The 9,476-nt window shown below is 40.2% G+C and overlaps 1 long non-coding RNA gene across 2 annotated transcripts in view; it reads right to left on the bottom strand.

Moving 5' to 3' along the window:
• Positions 1–2,798: 2,798 nt before the first annotated feature.
• The window catches only part of LOC144588538 (uncharacterized), a 132,263-nt gene continuing 125,585 nt past the window's right edge, over positions 2,799–9,476 (bottom strand). For both annotated transcript variants that reach the window (XR_013544144.1, XR_013544145.1), the window contains exon 2: positions 2,799–8,509. This is a non-coding gene — a long non-coding RNA (uncharacterized LOC144588538). The remainder of the gene's footprint in view (positions 8,510–9,476) is intronic.

Raw genomic sequence — 9,476 nt, 5'->3', positions numbered from 1 at the left:
CTCTTCTCAGGATCATACTGTTCACCTCCATGTTGAGGAAGGGGCTAGAAAAGGTGCCATAAACTTTGTGTGCTCCACCATACCCTGGCCACCTGCTGTGGTTTGCAGGTATCCTATATTCTGTGGTAGAAATTCACAAAATAAAAGAAGAAGAAAGTCTATCCCGGTTATCACTGGAACATAGAATGTTCCTTCTTTTTCAGAATAACAGACCTCAGATGAGAATGGACCTTATGGCCCCAAAACCTGGACACCATAGTCTTAACGTTGTGGACCTTAGTGAAACACATACAGTGGACCCTCTACTTACAAAATTAATCCGTATTGGAGCAGTGGCTGCAAGTCGAAAAGTCTGTAGGTTGAATCTCCATTGACCTACAATGCACTGAAAACCGATTAATCCCATAACTGGCAGTTTTTATTCTATTTTTGTTCCATTTTGGTTTTTTTCTGGTCTGTAAGTCGATTCTCCGGCTGCAAGTCGAATCTAAATTTTGCAACCAGAGAAGTCTGTAACTCGAAAAGTCTGTAAGTCGAGCCGTCTGTAAGTCGAGGGTCCACTGTATCTCAAAAGAATGGCAACGGAAAAAAAAAAAAGCAGGCACCGGCTGCACTTTCTTCTGGAGCAGTTGGCCCAAAGGAACCTGTCATGAAAGTGGAGTCAGCTTTGCTACCCTAAATCAGATTGTCAACAAAGTTAGCACATTTCCAAAAAGCTTCAGTGGCAGTCTGATGATTTCTAGACTCCCACTTTCTGGAAAGACATATGCTATGCTTCTCAGTGTTTATGCCCCAATTATGACTCATAAGGATGACATCAAAGTCAAATTTTATGATGATATTTACTTCACCCTTGATAATGTGGCAAAATCAGACAAGCTGATCATCTCTGACTATTTTAATACCCAATTGTACAGGTCACCAGATATGGAGTCCTTGTAAAGCGTGGCATTTAATGTAATAGCAATGGTTTGCTTCTCTTGAGGTTTTGCAGAAAATATGATCCACTCCTTACAGATGTATTAATTTGACATTGAAACTATAACAAAGTAACCTGGATGCTCCCATGGTCCTGACATTGGTTATTGATTCGACTACATTGACTACACACACACACACACACACACACACACACACACACACACACACACACACACACACACGCATACATAAATACATAAATACATACATACATACATGTGTGTGTGTGTCACTGAGAGTATTTCTCTCTCTCTATGTGTGTGTGTGTGTGTGTGTGTGTGTGTGTACATACATAGTGATAAGGAAATTGAAAAACTCATTCAACGACAACATCAATGGAAACCTGTTCAATGTGCAGCATCTGGAGTCTTTAACTAAAGTCTCATTTGCAAAGATTGTTGTGTTAATGCAGCTGCACTTCTGGATGTACAGATGAGTCTTCATCTATTCTTCACCTTCTGCAACAATTTTGGCCTAAAGATCAGTATTGTGGTGGTGATGTACCAACTTGCTCAGGATGTACCTTACTGTATGAGAAAATGGTTCATAAGGTACTGTATCTCCTTTTTGAAGGGGATAAGTTCATGTGTCTTGACAGCTTTGTCTCCTGTGTGTTCTCATCAACAATAAAATGACCTCACAAATCTCTAAAGCTAGCATTGCCTTTATGAGACTTTGATCATCTATGCGGAATTGATATGTAATCAATCTGTCTGTAAAACTGAAGATGTGCAAAGCTGTTGTTTTATCCTCCCTACTGTATGGAGCAGAGACTTGGACCATCTATCATCGCCATGCAATCACTTTCACCTGTCTATCTTTGGAGAATTCTCAATAGCAAATAGCAAAGTCCTGGAGCAAACACAAATGACAAGCATGTTTCCAGTCTAGAAACCATAACAACTTAAGTAGGCTGACCATGCCATCATGCCGGATGACCGTCTTCCAAAGCATATTTACAATGGAGAGCTTGTTTCAGGTGCTCAACAGCATGGAGGAAAAAATACATGACTTAAGGATACACTGTATTTGCCATGTAATCTGGGAAGCTCCCACTCAAGGTCAAAACATCTGATGAAATGATGTCAAAGGGGCTGAACATTTTGGAAAAATAAGAATCAAGGATGCACAAAGGAAATCAGAAAGCAACAACATGACATAGTTAAAACTTAACTGCCCATTGATATTTCTTTTTTTTTAAAATGGTGAATCTCCTGGAAACGGAGGAACAAAATATGAACTGTATATCTGTCTTTTCTAAAGAATGAACTCTCAACAGTATATTCACTCTCTTTCTGCAGACCACCCTTTCCCCATTCTTAAGGCTTTAAACAGGTCTGTTGGACCATTGGCTTTTCAGATATGTAGACTGCCATCCTATGAACCTTTCAATCCAACTATGCTGACTGGATCTGGAGGCCCTAAGGTTTCTCATTAGAAGTGGGGATGACTCACCATTTTGGCGAGTCATCCTGCTTTATGATTTGTCAATGTTCATGAAGCACGAAGCTCCCCCCCATGAACTGATGAAGCAGGAATTTATTCATTGATTTGTGCAGGGTTACTAAAAAAACTGACCCCCACCCCCGTCGCCGCCCCCTCGCTGCCCTTTGTAAAGATGGCAGCTGGAGCTTCCCTACCCTAAATGAAGCCACAGCCGCCATCTTTGCAAAGGGCAGCCACTGTCCCTTTCAATAGGCCATAGCTGCAGAAGCCAGCTGGAGATGGTGGCGGTGATTACAGTGGGGGTGCATTGGCAGGGGTGCGGTGGCAGAGGGTGGGCAGAGGCAGCAGCTAAGGTAGGGAGAAGAAGGGGGCATGGGATAGACTGTAGGGGTGGCTGGCTGTGGGGGTGGGTGGCTGCCTATTGGCTCACCGATCAGCTGATCAGCAGGCCAGTAGGCAGAATGGGAAAGCCATAGAAAGCCATATGGGGGATGAATAAAAATGGGGAAATATCCATCCCTTCATATCCATGGGGTCTCTAGAGCCCACAAATATGAAGGGATGAATATTTAATGAATCAGCAATTTCTGACAAATATCATGATCCTTTTTTAAAAATTCATCCCCATGTCTATTTCTCACATCTCCTGGCTATGACAAAAATATTTAATAATACAGCAACATTGTGATCATAGATAAAATATTAAATAACTATTTATTTTAGAATAAATTAGAGTAGACATTGTCTAGAGGGGCGGGGTAAAAATCAAATCAATAAATAAAATAAATAGATAGATAAATTAATTTCTTAGCTTTCTACTAATGCATAATGTGTGCCCCTCCCCCACACACTCCAATTTAAAATCACTTGTAAAGTGCAAGTGACGTATTCTGAACTGGTTGCATACATACTTTGAATTCTCCCTATCAATTATCTTAAAACTAATTAGCAACTTTTCATTAGCACGTACCTCCTACACGAAACTAATTTTTAAAATTGATGTTAGTCCTAAAAGCCGTGATTAATATAATTTTAATTCCTGTTTCCTTTCACAAACTTTCTTCACAATATGATACTCAAGATGAAAATAGCATTTTGGGGTCAAACTATGATCACAGTTGTCTGTGAAAATATATATTTCAACTCAAAGACTATGAAAATATGTGTTTTTCTTTCATTTATGTTTTTGTTTTCTAATCCCAATGGCATCGCTATGAGATCTTTCATTTTGTGTACAAACTGCTCTGGGATGATGCCCATTGCTCACAGAACTGTGCATCTAGGCAACATTATTAAGATTGAGTGTATGTGTGGGTTTTCTACACCTTCCTAGTCAATATTCAAAAGCCATAAATGGTGGATCCATTCTATTCTTCCCAAAGCTTTTGAAGAATGGAATATTTACACTGCAGAGTGGAGTGCAAATAAAGCTGCATTTAACAAGACAATGACTTTAATATTACAACAAATGCTTTTGTATACATTAATCAGAAGACTTCGTCATCTCAGCAGATTCCCATTTTCTGAGAATCACAGACAATGGGTGGGCTCGTGTGATGTCAGAGATGGTGGACCAGATGGGCTCACATACAGGTACATACAGTAAATATGGATTTCTAGAATGACTCCCCAAACATGTAGGTGCACAGTGTCCACACTTCCACCATTGTGCTGAGATATTGAACACTGACAACAGCTAGGGATTGGGATGAATATGGTCACCTAGGCATTAGAGCCACCAGACACACATTTTTGCCTCCTTCAACAGCACTTGTTTTGAAATTTGACTCCTTGCCTGCAAAATAGCAATTGTCTGGGATGTTAGCTGGCAGTCCTAGCTATATCTCACTTCACAAGCATGAATACACAATAGAATACATTTGAGAGAGGAACTAAATGTGGGGAAGACATGTGTCCATCCATTAACTCCGCAGACAAAACCTCACTTAATTTATTTTCTGCTTTTTTAAAAGAATGCTTGGTATATCGTTTTCTATCTGTCAATATAAATATGCTGCTTGTCTGCTTACTTCCAAAGATTTTGGACTTCATCCAGCAACTGATGCCTCTCATGAGTCGGACTATTTCAGCATTACAAAAATAAATGTCTTGCATGTTTTCTTTCCTGACTGCTTCCCTTCACTGATCTTCACATAGTAAAGGCGTGTTACGATTCCTCCTTTAGTGTAGGAGATTTCAGAGAATCCAAACATTTTAACTGTGGGCATTAAATTACACATAAAAGGTTTCTTCTTATAGAAATATGTGAATCCTGCAGAAGAAACACTCTCGGCTCGTATAAAGCCATCAACACTCATTGGGATCACAGAGATTACTCCTGAGCAAACTTGCACAGCTTGTTTATAGTGAAACCTATCAAATTTATCTTTCCGAAACGTCTTTGTGTTAGATGGCTGTATGCAAAAATCCACTCTCAAGGGCTGGAGAATCCTCCAGGGCATGTTTTCAACATCAAAGAAAACATGCAGCAGAAGGATGGAACCTTCTGATACTACCACAAGTGTCAAGTTGGGTTTATCTATCTCATCATTTTTTTGGTATTATTTTCACAGTACGGTGCATAGTACTAAGCCATGGCTTGTCAACTGGCCTGGGGCACATGAGCTGCCCTCAGTGTTGTTGTGATTGCTACAGATATGAATGTCAGACATTTTCATTTCTATTCTACTTCATTTTCTTTCAGGGGAGGGAGCCTTTGTCATCTTCCAATCTTAAGTGCACCACTAAATGATAAACATGGTGCTGCTGCCTCCTCCTCCTCCTTCGCCACTACCATCTCCAGAGACAGCAGCCCAGTTTCTCTGCTGGGAGCCAGATTGACTTTCTCTGCACATATGCCTGCCTATGTAGAGACAGCAGGCTGGTTCCTGGAAGGGAAGCTGCGCTGCTGTCTCTAAAGATGGTGGCAGTGGAGATGGAAGAGGAGGAGATGGCAAGAGCACATAGGGAGGTGATAGGGGCAGGTGGTGCGTTAGGTTCCCCTCTACCAGGCACAACCCCCCCCCCCCCAAAATGAATCACAAACTAGTTCATTTTTTCCAGGGTTCTGAGGTGGTTCGTGGGTAGCTACAATCCACAACCCACAAACCACCCTTATGCATTATTTTTTCTGGTTTCTGGCCACCTCCAGTGGTGATGAATGCAAGAGACGTGAATGAACGTAGAAGGTTCATGTTCCTCTCATTCATTCAAATGGATGATTAGTATTTCTGAGGCTGATTTTCAGAACATAATGGAAGAAGATGAAAATGAATGTAAGCAGCCCACATTGGGTTTGTTTTTCATTCATCCTAACCCCAATGTCCCATCCCTTAGTCACCACATGAGATATAGTCGAACATCTTGACTTTGCTTTATTGTCATTAAGATCTGAAAGGAATAAGAGAATACATTTACAGTTGCTTCCTGTCCCACATAGAGATTTCTCAGGAGATAGATTAGGTGGTCAGGCGCTCCCATTTCTTTAAGAACTTGCCATAGTTTGTTGTGGTCCACACAGTCAAAGGCTTTTGCATAGTCAATGAAGCAGAAGTGGATGTTTTTCTGGAACTCTCTGGCTTTCTCCATAATCCAGCGCAAGTTAGCAATTTGGTCTCGAGTGCCTCTGCCTCTTCGGAATCCAGCTTGTACTTCTGGGAGTTCTCGGTCCACATACTGCTGAAGCCTACCTTGGAGGATTTTGAACATAACCTTGCTAGCGTGTGAAATGAGTGCAATTGTACGGTAGTTGGAGCATTCTTTGGCACTGCCTTTCTTTGGGATTGGGATGTAGACTGATCTTTTCCAATCCTCTGGCCACTGTTGGGTTTTCCAAACTTGCTGGCATATTGAATGTAGCACCTTAACAGCATCATCTTTTAAGATTTTAAATAGTTCAACTGGAATGCCATTACTTCCACTGGCCTTGTTGTTAGCCATTCTTTCTAAGGACCACTTGACTTTGCTCTCCAGGATGTCTGGCTCAAGGTCAGCAACTACACTATCTGCGTTGTCCAGAACAGCCAGATCTTTATGGTACTATTCCTCTGTGTATTCTTGCCACCTCTTCTTGATGTCTTCTGCTTCTGTTATGTCCCTACTATTTTTGTCCTTTATCATGTCCATCTTTGCACAAAATGTTCATTTAATATCTCCAATTTTCTTGAACAGATCTCTGGTTTTTCCCTTTCTATTATTTTCCTCTATATCTTTGAACTCTTCATTTAAGAAGGCCCTCTTGTCTCTCCTTGCTATTCTTTTGAAGTCAGCATTCAATTTTCTGTAACTATTTGTAAGGCCTTTTTGGACAGTCACTTTGCTTTCTTCCATTTCCTTTTCTTTGGGATGGTTTTTGTTGCTGCCGCGTATACAATGTAACAAGCCTCCATCCATAGTTCTTCCGGCACTCTGTCCACCAAATTGAGTTCCTTAAATCTGTTCTTCACTTGCACTGTATATTCAAAAGGGATTTGGTTTAGATTATACCTGACCAGCCCAGTGGTTTTTCCTACTCTCTTCAGTTTAAGCTTGAATTTTGCTATGAGAAGCTGATGATCAGAGCCACAATCAGCTCAAGGTCTTGTTTTTGCTGACTGTATAGAGCTTCTCCATCTTTGGCTGCAGAGAATATAATCAATCTGATTACGGTATTGCCCATCTAGTGATTTCCATTTGTAGAGTCACCTCTATGGGACTCCAAAAATATACAGTATGTCCTGCATGAAGACAACCAGCTCAGTCTGATTGGACCATGTATTGTTCTGTGTATTTGTTTTGACTTCCTCTTTTTGTTAAGAATCTCAGTGCAATATTTGCATCTGAGGCAAAAGTACAGCTTGCTACTGATTTCTTTCTTTCTTTCTTTCTTTCTTTCTTTCTTTCTTTCTTTCTTTCTTTCTTTCTTTCTTTCTTTCTTTCTTTCTTTCTTTCTTCTAATATTTACCTTTTTCTTTTTTAAAAAATCTTTGGTAGTATTTTTCAGAACTGAGGACTTGGAAAGATGTAGCTGCCAGGCTGAAAACCTTTCAGTGTGTTTAATTAAATGTAGCTTCCCTTCTCTCTGAGATAAGGTTTCCTAGTGCTTAGGGAAAGAAGTCAGACCTGGCTCTGTCTCATAATTGAGTTGAACATTCCCAATGAAGACTGTCCATTTTATATTTGCTAGGTGTTACAGTTTAGCAGAAAATTGTCTGTGGCAGAGTTCCCTTCTGACTTGCAGATCTCTGGAAGTATTTTTCAAGAACAAAGAAATGAAAAAACCCAGATCTGTATAGAAGAGAGCTCACCTATCCACATCCATAGTCATGCTGAACATTTATTTGCTCCTTCCTGGAAACACAACTGAAAGAACCATGCCACCAGAGGCCTTTAGGGCGTAGAGGTAGTTTAACTTGTTTCCCTAATCTAGATATATTGACAGAGTGCTCATTTTTCTACACCCAAGAATAGGTCCCTTTTCTTTTCTACTTGTCTTACACTATTTATTACATAGATAACTGCCTCTGCTGTTCAAGGAGTTCAAAATGGTATATAAGGTTCTCTCCATTTTATTTACATAACATTCTTATGAGGGACATGGTGGCGCTGCAGGCTAAACTGCAGAAGCCTGTGTTGCAGGGTCACAAGACCAAGCAGTCGTAAGATCAAATCCACACGATGGAGTGAGCGCCCATTGCTTGTCCCAGCTCCCGCCAACCTAGCGGTTCGAAAGCATGCAAGTAGATCAATAGGGACTACCTCGGTGAGAAGGTAACAGCGTTCCGTGTCTAAGTCGCACTGGCCATGTGACCATGAAAGATTGTCTTCGGACAAAACACTGGCTCTGTGGCTTGGAAACGGGGATGAGCACCGCCCCCTAGAGTCGAACACAACTGGACAAAAATTGTCAAGGGGAACCTTTACCTTTACCTTATGAGACTTATCAGGCTAAGAGACTAGTGGTCTTAGCTGGGCCAAAGGCATCCAATAATTAGACCAAGGCCGTCAAGTAGAATATTTTTGTTCACCTAGGAGTTGGACTTGGGTGTCCCGTCACAGCCTTGGCCCATCAGCATCACAATTATATTTTCTTTCTTGTATTTTTCTGCCAAAAAAAGAAGAAACAAATGTAACATAAAAGATAGCATAGTGATCACTTACGATTTTTTTAAAAAAAAATCAGATCTAATTCAACATAATTAATTCCCAGTAATGGGAATGTCTGCAGTTAGGCCCATTTAGCACATAGTCAGTTCAAATCTTTGCAAAGACTTTAATCTTGAATAGTTTCAAAAATGGTATTTAAATGTTGCTGAGAAATACGTTTCCTTTGTTACTTCATGTATCAAAATCTGAACGATGCCACAGCAGAGTAAATACATGTTCACTAAAATTAGACTACTCAAAATTAGAATATACCATGAACAATGAAATGTGAAATTTTTCACATGCACTGCACACTATAGAAGTAAAGTTCACAATGCTTTAATATAGGGGGGAAAACATACTTTTCTTGTTCTCATGCAGGGAAATAACTGAAATGATTTCATACACCACCATAAGCCTATTTGTGCTAGCACGGTAGATCTATAGCTTGTTCAAATTCCAAGCTTGAGGTGAAAGTCCTGAAGAATATGAATTATTGTTGAAGAATAGCTGCAGTAAAGGCCCTGGAGTTTTGAGTTTACCAAGTTTTCTTGAGCATTCTGATACAAATTAAAACATAGTTACATAAAAGTGTCAACATTTTGGCAAAACACCTTCATAGATGTCATCTGGATTAACTTTACATGATGAAGAAATACAGTATCAATGACAGCATGACAATGGGAAACTGTCCTGCTACCACATTTACGAGAAGGTGGCAAAATGCTTTAGGTCAGAATAGAGAAACCAAAAGGACAGAATGAATATTTGCACAGTTAATTCTTGGAATGAATTCAGACAAACGCAATCAAGCTGTAGTTCACTGAAATCAAAGGAACAACTTCAGCCATACGCAAACATTTCCCTAAACTCATGGGTGGTGGAGATGGGAATGCAGGATGTGAGTCAAGCCACACACACACACA

The sequence above is a fragment of the Pogona vitticeps genome, chromosome 4 (genome assembly GCF_051106095.1).
Source record: "Pogona vitticeps strain Pit_001003342236 chromosome 4, PviZW2.1, whole genome shotgun sequence".
In the NCBI taxonomy this organism is placed as follows: domain Eukaryota; kingdom Metazoa; phylum Chordata; class Lepidosauria; order Squamata; family Agamidae; genus Pogona; species Pogona vitticeps.
This window is presented reverse-complemented; position numbering and strand designations above follow the sequence as displayed.